Consider the following 14,294-nt stretch of genomic DNA (forward strand, 5'->3'; position numbering starts at 1 on the left):
AATGATTTTATGACATTCTTTGATATTTAAAATTGGTTCCGGTCAGGCTGGCTGAAGACATTCTGTCTATTGTGTTAACTAAGGACTAATTGCTAGAGTGTATATGTGAAAAGCCTTTTAGTGTTGTATTCTCCTGTGCAGGTGTTAGCTTGCTAAATAATGTAAATGGGGTATCTATTAGCCTGGGAACTCAGAGCAGGTGTCAAGATGATGCAATATGAATACTGGGAAAATCAAAGTGTCAAAAATGATGTAATCTGAGGAGGACCCAGAGACATGTTTGTTAGTGATGTTTTATAAACTGTCTCAGAGAGAGATAGAAAGCATTTTGATCTTGATATCCAACTTACCAGCACTCTGCTTATGCTCACATGTAAGTTTTTAGCACTGTAATTTCTTGTAGGAATAAAGTTAATAAAGATTAATTAGGTATTTTTCTTTGAAATCAGACCTGTCCTACTGTATTATTTTAAGTTTGTGTAATCTCTGAACTCTTAGATATCTCTGTGCTGTAGTAGTTTTGTCTTGTGTTTTAATTATTTATTATTAAATATTTTTAAAACCTTCTACCTGTGGCTGGTTTATGTAGAGATAAATTATGCTTTAGAGTACATCATATATTTATAGAGTTTACTGTCTAAGCCCTTTCAATAAGCCTTAGACTGAATAGTCACATTACCATTGGATATTAATATTGCACAGTAATAATTGGACACCCTTTTAAGGGCCTTTTATTAGCTGACATTATTAACCGAGTGGTGGCATAAATTACTACCATATAGTCTAGGTAAAGGGGCACAGTTGGAGAATCTATGTCAGCCTTTCCCAGGAGTGTCTGTAAAGTGTATAAATACTTATCTCAAAGTGTGTGCGTGTTGTGTCAGCTACTTGGCAGGGACACAAAGCACTGGTTGGACAGAGAGGATACTGGAGGTTTTAGCTTGCCCAGTTAGGCTGAGACCTGGACCCTATAGCTGTGCCAGTGGGGAGTCTTATTGGGGACCTGGTGAGCAAGGGAGCAACCAGCCCCAGACCGACTGTGATATCTGTGTGCACTTAAGGGAAACTGTACTTTACTGTGTGTATTAGTTATCCTTTCCTCTTATAGGAGACGACCTCACTGGTGTTAGTGGTGAGGATTGAGGCTCCTTGATTGCTGGGCCAGGGCACGGTCATCACAAGTGTTTGGGAGTGGTGGGATCTACTTCACACACTAATTGGCTTGTAGTGGTGTGGGTAGAGCAAATTCCTGTGGCTTACGTACAGTGATCTCAAAGTGTTTTGTACTCTAAAACAGCCCCGCAGTGTATACTCGGAATTCAGATCACAGTTGTTTTATTTCTTTTGTTAGCTTAGTGTTAGTCAGGGTGAGCAGACAGCATGTCAGCAGAGGAGTATAGAAAGCTGACAAGGATCCAGCTGACGGAGATGTGCCAGGCTAGGGGAATGGTGCATGGAAACCTGACTAAAGCAGACCAGATTGCAGCCTTGGTTACAGCTGCATCAGAAAACAGCAGCCTGGAGGACAATCAGACTGACAGTGGAGATATATCCTCGGAGAATGGACAGCTCAACCTTTCTGCAGTGTACTTAAGAATCAAGCTGGAGCTAAAGAGACTTGAGTTGGAAAACAGGCGTATGGAGCTAGAGGCAGCCAAGAGAATGAGGAGCCTAGAATCTGAAGAAAATTAACAGCAGAGGAGGCATGAGAGGGAAATGCTGACTCTTCGCCACAGTCATGGAGGTAATGGGAAAGGGAGTAACTGGACCCCAGAAGCACAAAAGATCAGTAAATTTCTTCCGCAGTTTAAAGAGGGGGATAATTTTGATAGCTTCATTCATACGTTTGAGCGGGTATGTAAACAGTAGGAAGTTGACCAAAGGCTTCGGGTACGGTTCCTGACCCCCTTACTCCATGGTAAAGCTGTAACTTCTTTAGCAAAAATGCATGACGCTGTTTTGATTATATTGCTGTAAAAAGACATTTGTTAGAATGTTTTAAGCGAACACCTGAAATGTATAGGAAAAAGTTTTGTGAGCATAAACGCAAGGCAGATGAAAATGTATGTGAATATGTTGTTGAACTGAGCACTTATTTTCATAGCTGGGTGAGTGGATGTCAGGTCACCACTTTTGAAGGGTTGGCAGACGTTTTGGTAAGGGAACAAGCCCTTAGCACTTTGCCTGAGGACATGAGGATCTGGTTAGCTGATAAACACTGTGCTACTTCAGAGGAGTTGGGGAAGAAGGGAAATCTATACCTAGCAAGCAGGGCAGCCCTGCACAGGAAAGGGACCCCCAGTACTGCTCATGGGACTAAAGGAACCCATGGTGGGCAGCACAGACTGCCCCAACAGAATCCGCCAGTTGCAGTGGAAGCCACTAGTCCAGGTACACGTCCAGGAGCTAGGGTTGAATATTTTGAATGCAACCAGTGGGGCCATGTGGCATACAAATGTCCACAGAGGTAAGGTGGGGAACCAAAGGTGAGGGAGCCAGTAAGTGGTAAAGACAAAGTGCCAATAGTAGGTTATCTTGAGACAACAGGGGTATGGAACTACCAGCCTGCAGATGTCCTGAGAGGGAAGGATTTGAATGAGGCAGTACTATGTACTTATGCAGTTACATGCAGTAAGGCTAGTAGACAAGCATGTGGGTCTGGTAGCCTGGGGGAGACCTAGACAGACTGCATACCTGCAGCCAGGACTGCTGAGGTGGTTACTTCAGGGACTGAGCTAAGCTGTAGCAGTGAGACTGAATGCGAGCCACAGCTGCTTGTGAGTACTGATGTTGCCTTGGACAGGGTAACTGCAAAGGTAGAGGTGAGTAGTAGTACCCAGGCTGACAGTGAAGCCCCGCCGTCAGAGGATGCCAGACTTCCTGTGGAAGTCGAGCTCGGAAGGGTTACCAGGACAGACTTGAGACAGGCTTAGCTCTCAGACCCTACACTGCAAGGCCTGAGGCAGGTGGCTAAGGAGGCACCTGATTCTCAAGGGAAGGAGGAATCTGTATACTGGAACAAAGAGTTACTGTACAGAGTGGACTCCTGAGGGAGGGCTAGAAGGTGAGAGAGTACAGCAGTTGGTAGTGCCTAGAGCTTACCGTCTGGTGCTTCTAACCCAATATGTTAAATCAATATATAATATTTATGTATCATATTATGTTGAAAATCTAGGATACACATGTATAGGGGTCTGGGAGACCTCATTTGGAGTTCTCCCTTCTTTCCATCTAAGTTATGTGCTTTATTTGATAGAATACTAATTGTGTGATATTCTATATACCAGGGTAGATGTAAAAAGTGGAGTCGCCTGACATTGTTAAAGTGTTAACATACTATTATGACATATGTATAACATTTACACATTTTTTAGATATGATACATATGTTGGGCTGATCTTTTGGGATGGTTGTGCTTTTGTACATGTATAACGAGGAAAGGGCACCAATATGAGTCGTTGGGGCTATGTATTGATTATATATTGATATTGTGGAGACGATTTGCGTTTATAAACCAATCTTCACGCAGGTTATATATCTTTAACTTAACATGTTAAATCAATGTATAATATCCATGTATGTTTTGAAATATTTATGTGATTTATATGCATATGGGTCAGTACGATTCTATTTGGAACTTTTCCTTTGAAATGTTTGTTTCTCATGTACAGGATATTGCTTGGAAGTTTTATATAGGATATAATACATTAAGGTTATCTTGGTTATTTGTCCCATTCATTGGGCTTTATCTAAAGGAACATTTTTGAGAGAGTTAAGCTTGGACTGTCTTTTGAAGTTTTAGATTTCCGTAGGGTAATTATTGTTATGCCCCTTTTGGTACTAATTGCTTATATGGTATACAGCCTGTTTGTATTGGGCCTAATTATTGATATTAGGCATACAGTTAGTTGGCCCATTACCACTGGCGCCATTATTATTGGATCAGATTGTATATAATACCTTTGGGTGCTTTCTATATGGATGCACCAAGCAGTTATTGGGTTTGGTAAAAATATAGATTATTTTTCTATGAAACTGTGCCTTTGATATAAACTACAGTTCTGTATATGTTATTCCTATCTACAGTGATAGGTAACATACATTTGGGTGAATAACATTCTACTTATAGCAATACATATTGAAGTGGTAGATACAGGCCAACTATATGAATAACAAGTGAAATTATGCTTTATTGACCCAATGGACTACATGACTTATTAATCAGTAAGCCAAGAAGGTCAGGAGTACTACTACTTTCAAATATCAGGACTTAGGTATAGTGGTATAATGGTATATCATTAGGATACACAATATACTGAAGTAATATTAATATTGGTGTAAGACTGTCCTGTATGTGATAGATTGATTTATAAGCAGTTTTGGCGACATACTGTTGCCTTTCATTCTATTATAGATCCTATTGGTCAGTCTCTGTATCTGCTCCTAGTTATTTTCTCTTTTTTATATATATTTTTTTGATATATTTTTACGTAGTGTTTATGAGTGGTTGATCTCTTTGGACAAACTGACCACAATCACTAAGTATCTAGGATATTCTATGATGGATTTGGACAATATATTGGACGGGTTGTGTGCTGATCGGGACGATATCAGGGTTTTTGGAGTTGATTCAGTCCCAAGCAACACCCCAGGTTAACACAATGGTAATATATCTGATGGGTGTGAATTAGCCTTTCAAAGTTTGTAAAAGGGCCTAAAAGGGCTAAGAGCAAACATATGGCATCTTAGATTATTTAGGGCCTATTTGTATAAAAATATGGCCCCCAGGGGGCTTCGTATTAAGCTTCGACCTATGGTCAGCAGATCTGAACAGAGGTTGACCAATGAATGGAATCAGGCATTGCAGGAGTGTTCTATGACATTTGTTAAAATTTTGACTTCTTATTACGAGCGGATCATTGATACAAATGTATTGGAAGTCAAAACTCTGAGTGGGGAGTGTAAAAAATTCCACTCTGCAAACAACTACCAGAATTTGGTGGTCACTTTGTCCAAGGAACTAACCACATATGATAGGATGATTAAGGATAGAAAGATTAAAAAATGTAATCGTGACATCATGGACTATAATAAAGGACATCCTTTTGAAATCCAAAGATCAGTGAGATTTCAGGACTCGGGTCCTGGAATAACTAGGGGCAGAACCAGAAACAGACCTAGGTCTATACTCAAACACAGTGATAAGTCTTACACCAGTACTTTGGGGGAGGAGTCCTTGTATACCGATAGTGAGGGCACATCTTTAGCTGATTCACCTTTAAAGAAAAAAACTAATACCAATATCCCTTTAAAAGGGGCAGGAAGAACAGAGGGGGGCGGAAACATACCAATCGTTACAGGGACAGAATCCATGGCAGGATTGATTCAAACTCTATTGAAACAATAGCAACCAACTGTAATAATGTTCTAAATTTGTCTAATATTATACTAACAGATGACCAACAAAAACTACTCAATAAAGGATTGGGATTTGTATCCAGTTTCTTTTCTGACCAATATAAGATTGCACAAGATGTTTTGGACTTTTGTCGGTGTCTTAACTTAAAAATATTTTTTTCAGATCAAAACACGGTAAATTCTCAAAGATCAGCTGACTTTAGATTTCACAAATCATCATTCCAACCACCTATGAATAAAAATGTGGGCATTTTTCAACAAGCTGTGTTAAGGGACTTACATTTCCCACATTTTGAATCTCATATTCTACAGGATAATATGTCTGAGAAAAAGGCCCTAACTGAACTCAAGGATAATCACAATATAGCTATACTCCCAGCAGATAAGGGAGGGGCAGTGGTTATTTTGAATATGGACTACTATATTCAGGAAGGGCTCAGACAACTATCAGATTATGAATGCTATATGCACATGGGAATTGATCCCACATTAAAATTTAAAAAAAGAGATTGATGTATTTCTTGATTCAGCTGTGGAAGAAGGCATCATAACATCCAATATAGCTCAACATCTTAGGGTAAGTGACCCTTCTACACAAATTTTGTATTTACTCCCCAAAATACATAAATCTATCACTAACCCACCGGGGAGGCCCATTGTATCGGGTATTGGCTCACTTACCGAACCTCTTTCAGCATTTCTTACTCAGCAACTCAAACCATTACTTAAACAAGTTAGGGCAAGGATACAGGATACCACGCAATTCTTAAAAATTATTGAGGACACACAATTAGAACCTCATTGGCTTATGTGTACACTTGACGTTCGGTCCTTATATATGAGTATACCACATTGGGCTGGGTTGCAGGCTCTGCAATATTGGTTGGAGAAAACTGAGCTGTACCCACCAGGTTTTAATACACTCATTATCTGTATGTCCGAGCATGTGCTGACTAAAAATGTTTTTTACTTCCAAGGGGATTGTTATTGGCAACACCGGGGTACGGCCATGGGGGCATCTTTTGCACCCATCTATGCCGATCTTTTTATGGCCTACCCTGAGGAATGCCTTATATACAACCCAATGCATAACATCTACTTGGTTGAGATTGATATCTGGCGGAGATATCTGGACGATTGCTGGATGGTGTGCCATGCTGATTCAGTATATCTGCAGGAATTTGTGGAGTACCTCAATAGTGACATCTGGGGAATTGAGTTTACTGTTACATTCCATCTACAAACCATCAACTTTCTGGATGTTACCATTTATCGTAATGATGATGATACTTTGAGTACTAAAAATCTACCGCAAATATCCACAATACAACACATTACTTCATGCTTCCAACATGCATCCACGCCACACCATCCGCAATATCCCCAAATCTCAGTTTCTTAGAATCAAACGTATCAACTCCTCTATTATTGATTATGAGGAGGCTAAAGTCAATTTGGAAAACAGATTTTTGGATAGGGGGTATCGTCCAATGGATATCATATCCGCCAGTGCATGCTCTGACAAACAATGCAGGGATACATTGCTGCAATATAGGGACCATACATCGAATTCAAAAGATACAACCGTTAGGTTTGTTACTACATTCGGTAGGAATCATCAGGTGATAAGAGATGTTATGAATGACAATTGGAACAGTCTGATGGCCAATCACATTCTTAGGGATATCCTGGGTACTAAATGCCAGTTTTCTTATAGGAGGGGTAGAACCTTAGGATCTTTGTTTTCCCACTATAAACAGAAGGAAAGTGGAGGGGCCAAATATAAACAATTGACCATAGCAGGGGATGAACTTTTGGGCACTTTCTCTTGTGGTCATTGTTCTTCATGTAACCAGGTGAACAAGTTGAAGCAATTTTCCAGTGTTAACACCAGTAAGGTTTATAATCTTAGGATATTTGCCAACTGTTCCAGTAGTTGGGTTATATATTTGGCTACATGTCAGTGCTCTGCATTTTATGTGGGTAAAACTTCACGCTCACTAAGAATAAGAATAGGGGAACATAGAAGTGATATTAGGAATGCAAAACTTACCAATGCCTTATACCAACATACCATCAAACACCCAACGGCTAAGTTTATGTTTATGGTTATTGATAGAATCACGGGTAACAGGAACAATCAACAGGGATGGCAAAACATATTGAGTCATAAGGAAAAAATTGGATTATCCATTTGGGAGCCTTGTTTCCACTGGGTCTAAATGACCATTTATTAGTATATGTTTTATACACACAATAATCTTAATACTTTTCTCATATGGTTATTTCCTATATATATAAAAAACAAAAAAAATATATATATATTATTTACCTGGATGAGTATGTCTTAACATTTTGGCTGGGTGTTTTATTGTATATAATACCATGAATACGCAAGGCATTATTTTCTTTTGTTTAAGTTCATTATGATTTGAATAATAGACAATTTATTTGTTCTAAATTTTAAACAACATCCATGTACAAATATGATGCATTTTTGTAAGCCTCAGCACTATTAGCATCAAAATGCTGTCCTTTAAGGATTTTGGTTTTTACAATCTGTTAATAAACAGGGGTATGGGTCATACCACTGATGGCCATTGGCTGGGGCACTATATAAATATTCATGAAGTCTTGTGCTTATTTGAATGACTAATTTTCACTGAAGAAGGCATCTGCCGAAACCGGTTTTATATTGGAATAATTTCTGGGCATTTATAGGTCCTTATTAGCTATTATAACAAAATTTTGGACTGTATATGCTGACCTCTAGTGTTTTGTTCGTTTGGTTTGGCCGTGCATGCTGTACGAGCGGGACGTGGTGTCTGGCTTCTAGCCATAGCCCATGATATTCCCTTTGCAGGTCATATGGGCATAAAACGTACAAAGAGGCGTACTATGCAAAACTACTATTGGCTTGGAATTTCCAGAGATGTAAAAGGGTACTGCAGGACCTGTGAGCAGTGCCAAAAGGTAGGCAAGGCAGGAGACAAGATGAGAGCTCCTTTGATGCCTTCGCCTGTGATTGAGGAGCCATTTCAGAGGGTAGCTATGGATACTGTGGGTCCTCTGAGTACCCCAAGTTCCACAGGGAAATATATCCTAGTGATTGTAGATTACGCTTCACAAGACCCTGAGGCAGTGGCTTTATCCTCCATTGAGGCAGAGAAGGTGGCAACGGCTTTGTTAGAGATTTTCAGCAGGGTAGGTTTCCCAAAGGAAATACTGTCTGACAAAGGTGCCAATTTTATGGTCAGACCTGCTGGCTTGTCTGTGGAAGTCCTGTGGGGTGAAGTACATGAAGACCACCCCTACTATCCCCAGACTAATGGTCTTGTTGAGAGGTTAAACTCTACAATCAAGTCCATGCTACGGGCATTTGCAGATCAGTTTAAGAGGGAGTGGGACAAATATTTGCCCCATCTGTTTGCTTACAGAGAGGTTCCCCAGGAATCCCCAGGTTTTTCACCCTCTGAGTTGCTGTATGGTCAAAGGGTGAGGGGACCTCTAGATTTAATTCGAGATGAGTGGGAAGGGGAGTGTGAGTCTCAGAAGGAGTCTGTTGTGGCATACGTCCTAACCCTCAGGACAAGGCTCAGGGAACTCATGGGCTTGGCCCAGGAGAACCTGGCAGAAGCCCAACAACAGAAAAAGGTGTGGTATGACAGGAATGCTTGAGCTAGAGGGTATGCTGTAGGGCAGCAAGTGATGGTTCTCATTCCTGTCAGACACAAGTTGCAGGCAGCTTGGGAGGGACCCTACAAGGTGGTAAGAAAAGTAAATGATGTTAACTACATGGTGGAAGTGCTAGGCAGATGGCAGGGGTACAAATTGTACCACGTTAACATGATGAAATCTTACCATGACAGGGAGGCCCTTGTGCTAAGCATTTGCAGTGGATTGCAGGAGGAGTCTGAGGGAGAACTGAGGACTGAGGCTCAGGCTGACACCTCGCTGGAAGGTGTAGCCACGTTCCAGCAGCTATCTCTTACCCAGGTTCGAGAAATCCGAGCAGTGTTGCAGGAGTTTGGGGGCATGTTCACCGGGAAACCAGGGAGCACCGGGAAACCAGGGAGCACTCACCTGGTGCAGCACCAGGTGGATACAGGACCCCAAAGGCCTATCAGGCAGGCCCCTTATAGGGTGCCTGAAAGAGTCAAACAGATTCTGAGGGAGGAGGTACAGGAGATGTTGGAACTAGGGGTGATTCAAGAGTCCAACAGTCCCTGGGCCTCACCAGTGGTGTTGGTGCCAAAGAAGGATGGCAGCAACATGTTCTGTGTGGATTACAGAAAAATTAAATAGTCACACAGAGGCAGATGCTTACCTCATGCCTAGGACAGATGAGCCTCTAGAGCAGCTGGGTGGGGCTAAGTATCTTACAACCACTGATCTTACCAAGGGTTACTGGCAGGTGCCCTTGACTCCCAGTGCTAGAGAGGTCAGCCTCTGTGACTCCTTTTGGCTTATATGAGTTCACAAAGATGCCCTTTGGGATGAAGAATGCCCCAGCGACTTTCCAGAGGTTGGTAGACCATATCTTAGCAGGATCAGGAGGGTTTGCCCTTGCTTACATAGAAGATATTGCTATCTACAGCCATTCCTAGCAAGAGTACCTTCAGCATGTCAGGGAGGTGCTGGGCAGACTACAGAGGTTAGGGTTGACCATTAAGCAGAGCAAATGTCAGGTGGGTATGGCAGAGGTCTCCTACCTAGGACATCGAGTGGGGAGTGGTAAGATAAGGCCAGAACCTGCCAAAGTGGAAGCTATGCAGGCATGGCCTGCACCTGTTACCAAAAAGCAGGTGAGGGCATTCTTGGTGACAGCAGGGTACTACAGAAAGTTTGTTTCCAATTATAGTACTATAGCTGCTCCCCTCACAGACCTGACAAGGAAGAAAGTACCGTTTTGTACCTACCATAAATGCAGATGTTCGAGTGTTCACCCTGCTGCAGTCATCACACTTGGGTAATCCTGTCGTCAGGTGGTCCCGCAGTCTGCCGGAATTCCAAAGTCTTGATCCGGCGTCAGTTGCTGTCGCTTCTTCCCTGATGTCAGTGCGCCAGCGGTATAAATAATGCATCTGACGCCATTTTCTTCAGTTTTTCTTGCCCCAGATGTCAGGTGCCCCCAAAAAGGTGGTCAGTAATTAGTACCAATTTAAGAAATTGTAGCACAAACACAAAATCCCTCCAGCTATAAGCAAATACATCAGGAAGGTATTGTAGAGATTTAGCCAGGTAGATCAGAGGGGATGTAGGGAGGGTAACCTGGACTGCAGCAGGGTGAACACTCGAACATCTACATTTATGGTAGGTACAAAAATGTACTATGTTCATCGTGTTACCCTGCTGCAGTCATCACACTTGGGTAGAATCCCAAAGCTAAGGATGGGTGGAGGAGTCATAGAGGGTTAGAGGAGGCTAGAAGGCCCTGCAGAACTGCAGTGGCGAAGCCAGCCCTAGTCTTAGAGTAAAGTGGTAAGTGATGGTGTTTGGTAAAGGTGTGTACTGAACTCCAAGTTGCAGCTTCCAAAATCTCCTTGGTTGGAACCCCCCTGAGGAAGGCTGTAGACGTAGCTGTTGCTCTGGTGGAATGGGGCCTAATGGTAGCAGGAACTGGTTTTCCATGATGGGTGTAGCAAAAACTAATGCAATGTCCTATCCATTTGGAAATGGTTTGTTTTGATATAGCCTTCCCTTGTGAAGCTGTAGCATAGGATGCAAAGAGCTGGTCAGATTTTCTGAAAACCTTAGTTTTATCCAAGTAGTAACGTAGTTGTCTGTGAATGTCCAAGGAATGCAGGAGTCTTTCTCTTTTGTTCTGTGGATTTGGGAAGAAGGTGGGTAAGTGGATGGTTTGATTTAAAGCCACACTGGAAACCACCTTAGGCATGAAGGAAGGATTAGTTCGTAGAGAGACTCTGTCTTGATGGAAAATGATGAAAGGTTCCATTGTCATTAGTGCCTGCAGCTCTGAGACTCTTCTGGCTGAAGTTATTGCTAGCAGCAGAGCAGTCTTCCATGATATAAACTGTAAATCTGCAGAGAAAGCTGGTTCAAAGGGAGGTAGCGTAAGTTTTTCCAGAACAAAACTGAGGTCCTATGTTGGTGTAGGTGCTCTCCTGGGAGGCCTAATGTTTTTTGCCCCTCTGAGGAACTGCCTTAGAAGTGGATATGAAAATAAGGGTGGATCCGTGTTGTAGTGAGCTGAAATAGCTGATGCGTGGATTTTAATGGAAGAAAAAGAAAGTCCTTCGTGCAACATCTCAGTTAAATACTGTAGAATCTGAGGAATGTGAGGCTGAAGTGTATTTTGGCCTTTAGCTTGGTTCCAGGCGCAAAACCTTTTCCATTTGTCTGAGTAGGCCTTTCTGGTGCTGGGTCTCCTAGCTTCCAGAATAACATCCATAACTGCTTGGGAAAGAGGAGCTAGCTGGATGGTTAGGATATTTGCCATGCAGCCAGATTTAAGGTTTTGAGCTGGCTGTGTAGAATCTGACTGTTTTGCTGTGTGAGCAAATGGGCAATTTGTGGTAAAATCCAAGGTGGGCCCTGGGCCATATTCCTTAATAGTGGATACCAGTGCTGGCGTGGCCAGTCTGGGGCTATGAGTATCAGTCGTGGTCTCTCCTTTCTGACTTTCAGAAGCACCTTTGTGAGGAGAGGCAGTGGAGGGAAGGCATATACTGTCAGGTTTTTCCAACTGAATGAGAGTGCGTCCACTTTCCAAGCTTGATGGTGAAGTGTTCGTGTACAAAATTTTTTCAGCTGGTAGTTGTGGGGGATGGCAAACAGGTCTATGTCTGGAAGGCCCCATTTTTGAGTTATCATTGTAAATACTTGTGGATCCAGTTTCCACTTGTGAGGATCCATGATGTTTCTGCTGAGGTCGTCTGCCAATGTGTTCTTTTTTCCTGGCAGGAATTGAGCTTGTAACTGAACTTGGTAAGCCAGTGCTGTGTTCCACAAGGTCATTGCTTGCCTGCATAGAGGGTAGGAGTGTGTACCCCCTTGTCTATGTACCACATTACTGTGGTGTTGTCCGTCCTTATTGTAAGTTGTCCTGGATGTAATAGGTTCTTGAAGGCTGTCAGAGCATTCTGTACAGCTAGCATCTCTTTTTGATTGATGTGCAGATTCCTTTGATCTGCAATCCATATGCCTTGAACGCACTGTCCTGCCATGTGTCCCCCCCCAGGTGTAGTCCGATGCATCTGTTGTCATAGCTTGCCTGGCTGGGGGCAAGGTGAAAGGCTGACCCTCGTTGAGGTGACATGCCTGTGACCACCATAGAAACTCCTGTTGTAGGCAGGGAATGAGAGATATCATTGTGTCCAAGCTGTGGCTGTGTTGAGACCATACGCTTTTTAGGTACCACTGTAATTTCCTCATATGCAGCTTTGCAAATGGTATTAGTAGAATGCAAGATGCCATGAAGCCCAAGGCCTGCAGAATTTTTCTTGCAGGGAGTTGGGTCTTTGTTGCCATTGTTTTGAAATATTGAGTCAGTTGTAGTTGTTTGTCTGGCGTCAGATAAGCCTTCTGGGCCGTTGTATTCAAGCTGGCACCCAGGAATGTCATATTTTGTGAGGGTACTAGTTTTGATTTCTTTTCGTTTACTGTGTACCCTAGGCAACTTAGAAGATGTTTTACAAAAGCCAGATGTTGTAAGAGGATGTCCTTGCTTTCTGCTTGGATGAGGCAGTCGTCCAGGTATGGGTATATTTGAATTCCTCTTTGTCTGCAGTATGCAATTACTGGTGCCAGGCATTTTGTGAAGACCCTGGGCGCAGTGGATAAGCCAAAGGGCAGTGCAGAGAATTAGTAATGGGTTGAACCTGCAATGAAATGGAGGTATCTTCTGCAACTTTGTCTGATAGGGACATGCAGATATGCCTCCTTGAGGTCCAACGTTACTAGCCATGCTTTCTTGCCCAACATGGGAAGAAGCTGCTGTAGTGTTAGCATCTTGAATTTGGGTACTTGTAAGAAGGTGTTTAGAATTGAAAGGTCCAGAATTGGTCTCCAGGCATTGTCCTTTCTGGGGACTAGAAAGAGTCTTGAGTAAAATCCTTGGCCTTGCTCCCGTGTAGGTACCAGTTGAATGGCTCTCATGTCCATGAGAGCTGTAATTTGTTTTTGTGCCTCTGCCCTTTGATTTTGTGGCAGGTTTGGCATTCCTCTTTTCATTGGCAAGGTGTGGAAATGGAATCTGTATCCTCGTGAAATTATGTCTAGGACCCATTTGTCCTTTGTGACAATGTGCCAGTTGTCTGAAAAAAGTGCGAGTTTTCCTCCCAAGGGGGCTGCCAAAAGAGTGTTGCTTGGCCAGATGAGGTGTAAGTCATTGAGTTTGCCTTCTAGCAGTTTGGGGCCTGTCTTCTCCTCCCTTCTGTGCTGCAGTGCCCCATTGTCGAGGTCTGTATTGGGCTTGTGGTTGTCCTCTGCCTCTTGGACGTCTGTATTTACCCCTCTGTGGTCTGTCAGTAGCTGGAAAGGACCAATTTTTTGTTGGCCAATTTCTGCTGAAGTGAGGGGGCTGTACCTGTAGAAAATCTTTGACTGTCTGCATAGATTTTGCCTTATCCTCCATTTTCTTTAAGACTTCTTTTGCTTTAACTCCAAATAGAACATCCTGCTGTAAGGGAGCATCTAGAAGCTTTGCTTTAACATGATCAGGCAGAGTTTGTTCCTTTAACCAAGCATGTCTACGTATAACAGACCCAGTGACAGCTGCTCTGCAGGAAGCCTCCAAGGAATCAAACCCACATTGTAAAGTATGTTTGCCCACCTGCTCAGCTGCATGCAACAGATCCTGCATTTCTTTCAATTCAGACTGTTGAGGGAGTGTGCTCATTTTTTGTCTTAACTGA

The 14,294-nt window shown here is 42.6% G+C and overlaps 1 protein-coding gene across 1 annotated transcript in view; it reads right to left on the reverse strand.

Annotated features, from left to right (window-relative positions):
• ECPAS (Ecm29 proteasome adaptor and scaffold) overlaps window positions 1-14,294 on the reverse strand; it is a 2,158,898-nt gene that overhangs the window by 541,634 nt on the left and 1,602,970 nt on the right. The window lies entirely within an intron of this gene.

Source organism: Protopterus annectens, chromosome 2.part0 (genome assembly GCF_019279795.1).
Source record: "Protopterus annectens isolate FY-2018-M chromosome 2.part0, PAN1.0, whole genome shotgun sequence".
NCBI classification, from domain to species: Eukaryota; Metazoa; Chordata; order Ceratodontiformes; family Protopteridae; genus Protopterus; species Protopterus annectens.